The following is a 13260-nucleotide window of genomic DNA, read 5'->3' as shown; positions in this document are numbered from 1 at the left end:
AAAGTGCGTGACAGTAAGACTCAGACAATGGTCCACTGTATGGTTCAGGACTATAGTTATTATCTTCAGATGATTTAAAGAAACAAGTGGGATGTTATTCTCAAACCCCACAGCAGATTACAGTTAATCCTACTTTTCACAAACAGCAGCATTTATTTTGCTGTATTTAACTCCCACCACTATACTTAGATGGTTATTTTATGTTGTCACCCACCTTGTCCAGCTGCTTGTCAGCTATTCAGATTGCAGTCCCTTCTAATCCTATGTATTTTAAATCAAATACAGTTTATATAATTCTATATAGTGGCTGCCACCTAAAATGTTGAAACAATGTCATTGTTATGCCCTGGCAACAAAAGCTACACAGCTTTGAAATACTGCATCCTAGCTTTTTAAAATGATTGTAGCTAACAAATAATTTCTTATATTTTCCACACTATGCATGTACATTAACTATATAGGTCTCACATGCGTAGTTTTCAAAGAAGCAAACACGTAACGGATCTTGCTTTTAAAATCTGAATATCTGGTACTGATCTCAGTTTGCTGACCTTGCTTTTATAAAGTGTTGCCCTTGTCTTGTTATTTCACCTGGGCATTGAAATTGTCCCCACCCCTTTCGGGCCTTCTTTCCTATCAGTAACCAACCAGCTGGTTCCTCTAATGACTGACATGCTTTGCAGCCAATAAGATGTTTGACCCTGATATCACTGCTGAGGTAAAATGACCTAGGAAGTGAAACAGTAACAGATTTCCTGGAAGGCAAACTTCCTCATGCCTGGCTTAATACCAGATGATGTGTTTTAAAATGAAAATACAAATAGCATGTGTTTGTTTCAAAACTGCACTTTTGAGACTTACAGTATATAGTGGAAGTACATGACAGGTAAGATATATGGAATCATTTAGTTAGCTATGACCAGGATTGCGTGAAGCAATCAGAGCGATTTATTTTGCTGAAGACGGGAGTATGAGATTTGATAATAAGTGGGCATTCGATGGCAAGTATTGACACCATCCTAAAATGCCTACAGTCATATATTCTAGAGCCTTGGCCATTGTAGTTAACATATTGAGTTAAAAAAAAAAAAAAACTAAAAAAATCAATGGGATGTTATGGAAAGTGAACTTAGTAAAATGAAAATCTTATCCTATTAGTAAACGCTTTGTTTTAAAAAAGACAAAAGTTTAAAGTTCAAATGCATCACATTTTACTTCCTATTCAGAAAAGAAGACACACACAAGCACTTCAATTATCCCCCTTGCATCCTATGAAATGTTTTGCATTCAGAAATCAGAGCTGATACATCATTTTTGTAAATTCCTTTTGTGGCGATTTGATGAATGTGTTCAACTTTGATGAGCAATAGAGTGCCTGAATTAAATAACATTATAAAGCAATCAATATATCATTCCATTTCGGGAGAGGTAAGTTGTAAAAATGTTATGTTATTTCATTAACTGAAATGATGATGCATCCAGACTTATTAAAATAAATCTGCACTATATTGGTTTAAACAGTTAAATCAACAAATAAGTCAATTTGTACAATGAAATGGCAGTATATAGCAGTGATATAAATATACATAGCAAAGCAGTTATTTTACAAACAACTCATAACCTTAGACAAGGATGCATCTCCCCCAATGATTAATGTATTATGGATCTGAATTAGTCTTCCTGCATTTCTTTGATGTGTGCTCCATAAATTATTTTTATTTTTTTCTAATCAAAAAATTTGTTTTGATTCTGTTAGGGAGAGAACGCCTAAGCATTGCTCACAAAATATAACAGGCATAGGCAATTTATTATAAATCAGATCTCAAAAAATCACCTAATAATACAACAATTCAGTATCATCAGCCAAACAGCTTCCCGCTCTAGCGGGCTTCTATCAGACGGTAGATGCCCGCTGCTATGTCACAGCATCAGTTGTAAATCACATTTTAAATCAATCTGTGCAATACCAGCTTTTTTTGTTTCTTTACATTTTGACTTGCAGTAATGAAAGCTCAGTTTATATCTACTGGACAGCAAATACTAAACAAACACACAATTGGTCCAAATTTATTTTGCTGCCCACCAAAACCAACCACTCAATACTTTGAGACTACGAAAGCAGCCAATCAGCTAAACTGACTGGAGCTCAGCATCTTTCAACAACAAGATTGCTCCATTCAGTTGTCAAGCACTGTTCACATACACTATAAGCAACTCCGACAAGTCAATAGTTATTTGTTTAATAAAGTTTTACTTTTTTTTTTCTCTCATTATGTATGTGGTCTTTTACGAACATTGTCAGGATGACTTTCCTAAACTTTTTCTCAGCATAAGGGTACCCAAAGAATTGATACATGTTCAAGGTAAATCTAGGTTTTAAAGTGATGTTTTAAAAAAAAAAAAATGATACAAATTGTTTTCTAATAGCGATAGTGCCCTCTCGGTGAAAGCTTTACCATGTGGTGGTGGACCTTGACATTTATTTGCCCCGTTGCCTTTGGCTCGGGACCCATAACTCCCATCGCAATGAGCTACCACACCGGTAGAGCCTTCATCAACATGCAATCGCTTAATTAGACACCTCAGAACTTTCATCCACCAATCAGGAAAATCCATGCTGGGCACTAATGCACAGTAAATGACCACAGAACATTAAAAAAGAATGCCTGGCTTAAAAAAAAATAATAATAATAATAATAATAATAATAATAATAATAATAATAATAATAATAATAATAAATCTAATATGAAACAGAATAGTTCATGAATGTACCTGGAGTGCTACATTTATTTCACTTATGAGGATGGACAAATAATAGACAAACTCCTGAATAACCACAATACTCGATGAATGCTTATACTGTATATTCTTAGTGTTTATTTTCCAAATTCTTATACAAGTGCTTGTTTGGTTAGTAATAAGGTATGGTGTGCTGTAGAGGACCAGTGTGGTCAATACAGAACCTTTCACAAGTAATACAATTCATTCGAACAAAACAGGCAGACAGAGTATAGTTTTAATCTTCTATCAAGAGTGTTTGTACCTTCTATCTCTGGAAATTTTAGGGTAAGCATATTTCTAATGTATCTCCACCAAAGCATGGGTTTGATATTCTTAACTATGGTTTATGTGATACATTGTTGTCAAGTAACAATGATGAACAAAGATATTCTTAAGAATATGGTTTATAACATTGTTGTCATAATAACTATATATTTATATATATAATATATATATATATATATATATATATATTATATATATATATATATATATATATATATATATATATATATATATATATATATCAAAGGAACGATCATTGATTCCAGCACTAGATTTCCTAAACGTCCAGCTCAACAAGGTTGTGGTGACTGTGAACGTGGGCACTTACTGACCTTTTTTTGATTCCTGACCTCAGCGGAGAATTCAACAATTAGCTGTAAATTGTCCCTTTCATTACCCAATACTCTGCCGCTTTCTGCTTGAAAAAAAAAATGTTTGCGCTGCAGTTTTTAGAAAGGCATTCTGGAAAAGTCCATTCACAACCAGTCAGCCCACAAGCAGCCAGATTACTTTAAGCGTTGTAATGGTGAATGACTGCAGAGGTCAGATGTAAAACCTTTAAAATGAGTGAAACCCCTCCTCACACCCCTTAGCAACCTTTGAATTATGTTTCAATCCTAGATTATATTTCATTTGCGGTTTTTCAGAACTGGACTAGTGGGTGCAAAGATACATTACCCAGCTAATGACCATCAAGTTGTAGATTTCACATTTTCCTATATAAAAATGTGCACACACACACACACACACAAAAAAATGCATTTTTTCTGTTCCACCAAACAAAAAGGCTTTCCAGTCTTGGAAAAGGAGCATCTTGTTACTAAGAAGGTTTTTTAAAGCCTTGTTAACTTTTAGACCAAGGCTGTGACAATCTGCTATGTTTATTACAAGTGTGTGGTAAACCCCAGTAATACATGGATGTTAACAGACAGGCAGGCATAGATGGATAGAGCACAAATCAAATAGTATTAACAACCGTGGTAAAATAAATCTGCAGTGGCTACTTAAATAGAGAGAGACCTTACTCTAAAAAAAAGTACAAGAGCTATTGGAGCAGCTTTATAAACTTGAATCATCTGTTCAAAACTCTGTTAGAGAGTACAATAGATGAAGGTCAGTTAACTAAAACAAATAAATATAAAACAAGCAAACAAACAAACAAAATAATAATCAAAGTGTATTTAAAAGTTTCCACTTGAATATTCACAGTAAACACCCAAACTAATCCCCCCCCCCCCCGAGTGCTGCAGTAATTAAGCGTTCAGCTCACGCTCAACAGCTTGGTTGCTATGAGTTTATGACAAATGACCGAAAGCATATGAACCATAAAAACTCGGGCCTCTAAAATTCCCCGAAGCCCAGGAATCTCAATCAATTTGAAACACACGGCAACGGTGGTGATAGCAGTGCTCACTCACTCTGGGCTCTGCAGCAGCATCATGACAGCTAGTTTTCCACCATTAACTCTCGACATACAAAACAACAAAGGCCCGATATACAGGACTGGGGACCTTTAAGCACTGGAAGCAATACCAGGAAACGTCTGAAGTTGGCCCCACATGTCAGTTTCTATTTAGAGGGCTTGTTATGTGGCCATGAAAATGCTGATAGCAAGGTGTCATGAACGTACAGCACACTCATCTGTTTTGTTATAATTTGAAGGTTAAAAATGAAAATGTATTTAATTTATTAGCTTCAACTTTATTAGCTGATTATTTATAACTTCATCTTTTGTGTGTTTTATACAGGCTATGCGTTAATATCAAAATAAACTTTTTAAAATGATATCAAAGTTTATAAATCAGTTTAAAATTCAAAACAACTTATTTTCAGTTTTATACTATAGTTTTACAAAATAAATAGTTTAAATTATGAAATGCTTTGTTTTATCCATGCTGCCCTTATAATATTGTAAAATAAAACTACTCTTTTGGCTTTTGTTTGGCACAGCATGAATCATATAGCAAATACATTAGAGCATTTTAAAAGAAGTTCCACATCTTCACAAGATGGGGTGTAGCACCGCACTGGGACAGGCCTGGATAAATTCATGATTTATAAATGAAAGTTTCTAGAAACCTATATTCCTTGTGGGTACAACCCTGGAGCAAGCATTTTCTATAGAGCACAGCAAAAAAGCCAATACCATATGGCTTTGAAAAGCCATTTTTTACATGGAATTGTAATTAAATTACATCTGCATGAAGGTACTTTAAATCAAATGTACTGGAACCTATTTTCAGCAGTAATTAAAATAACATTCTTTTTTTGCTTCATTAAAAAGTAACCTTTGCTCTCACCCATTATTAAATGTAGTTTAAAAAAAAAAAAAAAAAAAAAAAAAAAAAAAAAGTGTTTTAACATCACAATGAACTACAATAAATTAATGAAACACATTATAATAAAAGCAATGGCTTTGTTTCCAGAACCAGTGTTCATGAACAGGTTGATTCCTGTAATGTTATGCGCAGTCTAGCTTGATAAACCAAAAAAAAAAAAAAAAAAAAGTCTGTTCACAAAATACTTATCAAAGGGTGTAATGTACAAAAGTATAAATGGGTTTGACAGTGGTGCTGGGTTTTTATTGTTCGTTTTCTGAAAATGTAGTACTCAACCAGACAGCACCAGTATATTGTGCATTGCCAGCCCTTTTTTGATTTTCTCTCACAATTAGCTAGCTAATTAATCATGGTGGCCTTCCATGATTCTGGGGCTCGGGGATTTTAAGGACGGGAGATTCAGGTTTTGTAATGCATGCACAGTATAGGGTGTGCAGAAAACCTTCAGTGAATTTGAACGGTGGGAATTTAATTAGCAAAATTTGGAAGACTTTGCAGAAGACTAGAATAAACGGCGCACTTTCTGCGGAGACCGCATGTAGACTGTTTGACATTTCTAATTTGATCATGCAAACCTGGTTTACTTAAGGCTAGGTTTAGCTGTTTACTTGAGCGCTCAGATTGTGTACTATGTTCTCATGTTGAAATAAAAATGCAATAAACTTAAAGGGTACATAAGGACCTTTTTTATTTTCTTGTGTTACATGTTCCCATGTGTTGCTACAACTTTTTACGTAAAGTGTGTATTGTTTTAATTTTTAATTATTATTATTATTTTTTTTAACATTTTGACCACTTTTTAAAATTGCATTTCCTGCCTCAAGATGGCTTCCCATGTACCTGCATGGACCCCTCAGAACTACATTTCCCAGTGAGCAGGAGGATGATGGGAAATGTAGTTATGAGATGTCCACCTCCGGATTTAAACTTCACAAATAATACCATGAAATCTGTTCTGAATAACTGGATTCCAGGCATACTGTTGAGCAGGATATCATCCAAATGTGCTATCAATACATCACCCTGATAAATCAATATTTTTAATATTTTCCTCCTCTAATGCATTCAGGTGGATCTGAGCCAGCAGCCCAGAGAGGAATATGCAGATGTGGACTGTGGTACAGGACCCGGGAGTTTAATGGAAAGGCAGCTCTCTGTGGATTCATAAAGAGGTGTGATCAGCAGCATTTCAAAAAACAACAATACCAATCCCCCACTTCTCCATTGACAGTTATTATAACAATCTTATAGTGGCCTCTCAAAGCTGCACTAGTTATAATGTATATTTGGCTTGCTGCCCTTAAGAACAAATTACACTAAACCCGGCAGCAAAGTCCAAGTTGAAATGCATTGTTGTGGATAAAGGCTTTTTTTTATAATAAAAGTACTAATAACTAATGATAATATAATAAAAGTTAAATTGTATTTTCCTAGAACAGGGTATTGGGTTTGACTCTGGCCTAAGGGGTCTGTCTGTATGTAGTTTGCATGTTCTCCCCGTGTTCACGTGGGTTTTCTCCAGGTATTCCAGTTTCCTCCCACAGTCCAAAGACATGCTGGTCAGGTTGATTGGTCACTCTAAATTGCCCTCAGTTTGTGTGTGTGGTGCCCTGCAATGGACTAGAGTGCCATGCAGGGTGCAATCCTGCCTTGTGCCCTGTGTCTGCTGGGTTAGGCTCTGGCTCACCGTGACCCTGTAAAGGATTAAGCGGTTATTGATAATGGATGGATATTACTCAGTGAGAATGGTAATCTCATGTATTCTCTTACTCTGTAATATTACTTAAAACTCTGATATGATGCTTTTCTTTTAAGCATTTGACACAGTGACAAAAGAATTGTTAGATAAGTCCACAACGTGTATTAAAAAAAAAAAAAACAGCACTATTTTAACCTCTCTGTGTTGCTTTTATTGAAAAAAAGCTGGGATATTTATAATATGATATCTAAGTTGTCTGTCATTTCACTAAAAGAACGCTACTTTTATCATGTAGGCCTATCTATTTGGCAAGTGGCAAGCGTAGATTTCAATGACTTTACAGCTTTCATACTTTTTCTGTGGAAGTTAGTTCTCATTAGGAATGAAACACTACCACAATGCTTTCTGTCTATCAGTGAAGCAGTTTAACAAGAGTCTGAGGCTACACAAGAATGCAAACATTGATCTACCAATGAGACACACAGAACTAGCATATTATAGGCCACCGTCATTGGGGTGAGAGGATACCCAGCTTCTTGGTTTAACCAAAGACTGCCAAATCAAAATCAGTTTCAGCAGAGAACCACAAGGACTGAGTTCAGAGACACCTACTCTAGCAGGAGAACAGCTCAAATAATCAGCTCAAATTATTCTTGGGGCTGTTAGTATAGTTGAATTAGAAGGACCTAGATCAAGAAGAGTAAACAGGCATTAAGCCTGTGCATTACTATAATGAAACATTTCAGAGACAAGGCACTCTATACTTTAAAGTCATTATGTACTTTGAAAACATTAGCACTGATTGTGTTAGTTAAATTTGTTCTCAAAAGTGTAAGTGCTATTTTTTTTTTTTTTGTAAATATCATTATGTCAACACAAAACAGTGACATCATTTTCATACTATATGTTTAGCTTGAAATGGATACAGAGTTCACTGGTGATTAGCGGTAGTATGTTATAGATGTTATGGATGAAGTTGTGTTTATTTTATTCAATCTGCCATGAATGGGAATAACCACGACAGCCCATGAAACATACATAACATCCTCTACTGCAAATCCAAATGGTGTTAAATAACTAAAAATCGAATTTCCTTTTTTTCTGAAATGTTTTTTTTGTTAAACTCAACAGTGCTTTCATAGATCATATGACTAATTCCATGCTAGACAACATTTATAATCTTTCAGCCGAAAGGCTTGCCTGCTAATACATTTCCATCACACTGCATATCTCCGTCTTTCCTGTCCGCCATTGCCAATGATGTATGAATTAGATGGCTGGTCCCAATTATTCAAAGTGTGTTCACATAACAATGACCTCCAGTTACAAAGATTCTCTCCAAAACTATCAGACAGTGCTTGGGTCCTGTGCTGAAATATGACAGCAAGGATGTCTCAACTGGCTGTCATGAAAGGCACATTTAATTGCCCTTAAATTATTCAGGATCAATATGAGACATTAGTCCTGAACAGGACAGTCAAAAAGTATTGGTAATATTCAGAAGTCAAGCAATTTTCTTCATCTGGAGTCCACAGACTCATTTGTATTTATTGGTTGATATGGAATTAAGGATAAAGCTTTCCGATTACAGGGAACACAATAAGATAATGCCGTCCACAAACAAGGAGAGTGGTGAGCCACGTTGTAGGTTTGCTCCACACCGCAGAGTTGGCAGTATATGCAGCTAATGTCAGTCGTTGCATCTATAATGTAGAGTAGCTACAGTAAGAATGGGTTAGGTTGTGTCCATCTAAAGCCTATGAAGTCTATGTAGTTTTAAGTTTTCTAGTACCTTCAAAAAAAATTGTACATACACTCTTTAACTTCTGGTCCTTGCAGCACAGAAAGCACAATTCAGTTTACTAGCAGTCATTTTTGCTTAGGAAATTCCAATGCTAAGTTTCAAATCCAGGATACAGAAGTGCAGTTGTCTTGACAACAGAAAACTGTACACCTTTGAAAAACGCAAGTAGAAAGAAAGTCTATTGGGATCTATAAAGGTTAAAGTCAGCCTGAAAGTAACTCTACAAATTGCAGAAGTGTTGAAAATCGAAGCTCAAGAAGAATATTAAAGTACATCACTGCATCCCCACCCACAACCACCACCAAACAAGAAGTGAGCAATTCACACTTTTAGCTTGGTTTGATTTAAACAAATGTATTGCATGTTTTATTTTGTTTTCCTTACAGAAAGAAAAAGGAAAGCAAAGTCTCAACACAAAGGTAATAAATACTGTACTCTAATTAATTTATGATACCCACATTGCATTGGAGCACTGACAAAATACCTTGCTGCTTTGCAGTGCATCATGCATATATTCAAAATTACCAGATACTCTCCCCATTGTACCTCAGTGTTTTTTAGTTCTCAGGTTCACTGTTATAGAAGAGTAAACTAATCAAGATATACATAAATACAATTAAACATGAATTAAACAGGTCCTAAAACAGTGGGAAAAAAAAGTCTCACCAGGTCTGCGCACAAAAAACAAATACATTTTATTTAATTTCAAAGTAAATGTATATATTTTTTTGCAGTTACCTACTGCCCCCTGCAGGAATAGGAGTTATTCCAAGAAGATAAATGGGCAAAGGTGGAACAGTGTGTTTCATAGTTTTACACCCTCTGGGAATAGCTGTTCTGTGTCTTTTTATCAATAAACAGCATCCACGATTCATATGAATCTGTTTACCATCTAGTGTAGGACAGTTGCCTGTCCAAGAACATCTAAGAGGTTAATCTAATATACATTACTAGGTTTCATTGACAATTTCGCTTGCAAGGCTTGCCAGTGTTTCCTGAGATTCCTTTTGCTAGTGTTCTAAGATTCCTAGGTCATGTATGCTTTGGTTCATAATTTTAAAGGTTGTTTTTACTTCATTAAAGGCTGTTAAAATGTATACTTAAATAATTGAAAGACAATAAACTTCTAACATTGTAGTTAGAAGTTTATAAACCAATGGGAGGTGTAATAATAATAATAATAATAATAATAATAATAATAATAATAATAATAATAATAATAATAATAATAACAACACATTATTCTGGTATCTGAGATGGCTTGAATATTATGGAATTAAAAGCATTTTTGCATATGTACTGGTGCTTATTCACAGCAGGAGATAAAATTGGTATTTGAGCTCCATCTATGGCAAATTTCTTGATCTAATAAATCGCACAGATGTGTAAAAAATGCAGCACGTGTACATTTTTTATTTGAATTGCGATTTAACTGTGAAAATACTATTGAAACTCAAAGTTAGTTCAGAGTGCACAATAAATCCAATATGGACTCCCGGGTTAATAATGAGCTGATTTGTGTGCATCAATGGTTTAAAAAAAACTTATTTCAGTTTTTGTTTCAGATATCTTTGTTAGGTTAAAACTGATTAATACTATCCAATTGGTGCTTTTATATTAATTCTGAGTCTGTATGCGCTTGCATCAAGAGTATTTGACTGGTCCCTAAATACATTTTCCCTTCTGATTTCCCAGTCATATCGACAGCCAGCTAGTTGTGTGAGCTTACATGGTATGTTCTAAAACAAGATTTGCAATTAAAATTGCTACTTGCAGTTAGCTGTTGCAAGTTTCAGTCAAATTTTAATCTGTGAGGAGACTGCAATTCCGCACAAACTGCTTTCATGAAACGGGTCCCAGGAGTAGAGTTGAGGGAAAGTTTGTCTTAGTCCACTGGTAGAAGTTTCATCTTGATCAGCTTCTGTATTTTGCCAAATGTAAATCCCTCTTTTGCACAGGAGGAAGTATAAGTGTGGTATAAAGGAAGTGTGGTCATGCAAAATTCTGTTATACAACCACTGCTGGAAAACAAAAAAGCCTTGAATGAGCTCTCCGCTGAGAGAAAACTATTTCTAGGCCATATGGGCTGGAAGAATGAAGGCCTCCATGGACAGCAACATGCCTCAAGGAAGAACAAAAACTCAAATAATAATAATAATAATAATAATAATAATAATAATAATAATAATAATAATAATAATAATATTAAACGGCAGAGTAATGAATGGCATTGTTGACTTCTCTCATCTCACTCTGAACTCCAGCACATTAAATATAATATCAAACATTACCATAACAGTATTCAAACCTTAGTGTGAACAGGAGCAGCCTTTGAATTCAATTTTAAAACAGGCTCCTTACTCCCTTCCAACACGGATTCCTAAGCTTTTAATGAAGAGACTCTTATGATAATTAAGTGCTAGTGAATGCATGAACAATTAAACCTTAGTCTTTAAAAAAAAAAAAAAAAAAAAGAAAAAAAGATCTTTATGCTGCACTCAACTGCAATGATTATGTATATAGCTTATAAAAATTGTATGAAAACACAAAGCTAGGTCTGCTGAATATAATGTATTAACAGCTTGTGATAACCTTAATAACTGCCCACTGCCTTCATCTTTTTGTTTCTTGTTTGAGCTTGTTTAGTATACGGTTATAATCCTAGATGTTAAGGGCATTAAATGGAATGAATGCAGTGCTGGGTTTGCAGTTTCTAATTATTGTGACTCCCACGACTGAAGCAACAAGGACATTACCAGAAGGCATTACTGCTTCCAGCATAAGCCCAGTTAAATGATATATGAAAACAAGCACTTCTGAAAGAGAAGTGCTGGCATACAAGTGCAGTGAAATATGTAAATGAAGAGATGTTCTTCCTAACAGAGGATGCAGCAGCAAATTAAACAAAACCAGTTCTGCATCAAGGCAGCATTCCCTTGATTATAGTTTTAATGCAAACCCTTGATCGAGTACTACTAGAAAATAAGATATTGACACCAGACACATGTTTGTCAATCATTTAATGTAAAAGTCATTGGAAGAGCACCGGTTGATTCACAATGGCATAATGCAACTGCAATTGGAAGGCACAAATCTCTGGACACGAAGGATACCCCACAATTAGAGAGAAAACACAAGGGAGACATAACAATTAAGATCCTCCCGTTAGCCTTATGTTTGTTTCGAGTTGTAGCAAAAGCAGTCAACTGTAAGAATAAAATAAAGCAATCTCTTGGCGCTATAAATAATTAAAATGTATTACCCTCATTGCTCAAGAATCAGGTGGAGTGGGGATGTGTAGTCAAGTGGGTCAGACAAATAAATATATCCTGACAGCAAGAGGGAGCTTGATGTCGTACAGCTAATGTACCAGCATAATGAAAGGTTCAACAGACCTGCTGCTCACATGGGCCTTTTTGTCTGTGTCTTAGATAAATGGGCTGTTAATCTTCTGACCAGATTCCCTACAATTAGTTCCTTTTTTTATTTAGGCTTTTTTTAAAAAAAAAATTTTTAGATTTATTATTATTATTTATTATTATTATTATTATTATTATTATTAAGCAGATTTGCCACTTTTATGTTAATTTGTATTAAATTGATATATTAATTAAAATAAAATGTGCCAAATTAAACCATTGTTAATCATTCAAAACAAAACCACAGGTCACACTGCCCTACTGAACAAAGTCCTGGTGCATCTTAATGTGTTTGCCTACCGCTTACTTGTATGTGTTTGGCCGGCTGTATTCGGTTCATATGCATTATATACTGTATGTGTGACCAAATTATTGACATGACGCTAAATATAAAAGTAATTTTCTGCTCTTGCTATCTGGAAGCAAACAAGAGGCACAAGGTTATATCCATATTAACACTACCAGAAGCATTAAACAAATGAAAAACAAAATCTGTTTTTATAGTAAATACAGCTTTAAATTAGATTATATTTGTTGATGTTGTTATTATAATTGTCCAATGTTTAAAGTGTAGAAGTTATAAACTGCAGAATTTACTTTACTTGCTAAAATCTAGTTGTAAAATTGCCTTATCTTGCAACTTAATAGCAAAATAGCTAAATATTTCAGATAATTTGATGCACCCAATTAGGATAATGTTTTACCCTTTGGCATGGCTTAGATTAAACATGCACACGCATTTATAATTAATGTATATGTGTGATTAAATGCATTTATTCTTAAGTTGCTGTGTGGTTAGTTTTCAGAGAGGCTACTGAAACTGGAACATATGAATATGCATCTGAAATCCATATTTTGTGTCTTTTACCTTGTATTCATGTGTATTACATTTCATACATTTGGTGTGAGTTTGCCAGAACAGAATAATAGAT

The 13260-nt window shown here is 34.7% G+C and overlaps 1 protein-coding gene across 33 annotated transcripts in view; it reads right to left on the bottom strand.

The window, feature by feature from the left end:
- LOC121300760 (RNA binding protein fox-1 homolog 1) overlaps positions 1–13260 on the bottom strand; it is a 580013-nt gene that overhangs the window by 263568 nt on the left and 303185 nt on the right. The gene's annotated exons all lie outside the window — the stretch shown is intronic.

Source organism: Polyodon spathula, chromosome 26 (genome assembly GCF_017654505.1).
Source record: "Polyodon spathula isolate WHYD16114869_AA chromosome 26, ASM1765450v1, whole genome shotgun sequence".
Lineage (NCBI taxonomy): Eukaryota > Metazoa > Chordata > Actinopteri > Acipenseriformes > Polyodontidae > Polyodon > Polyodon spathula.
Note: the sequence above shows the minus strand (reverse complement) of the source record. Positions and strands in the feature narration are given on the sequence as shown.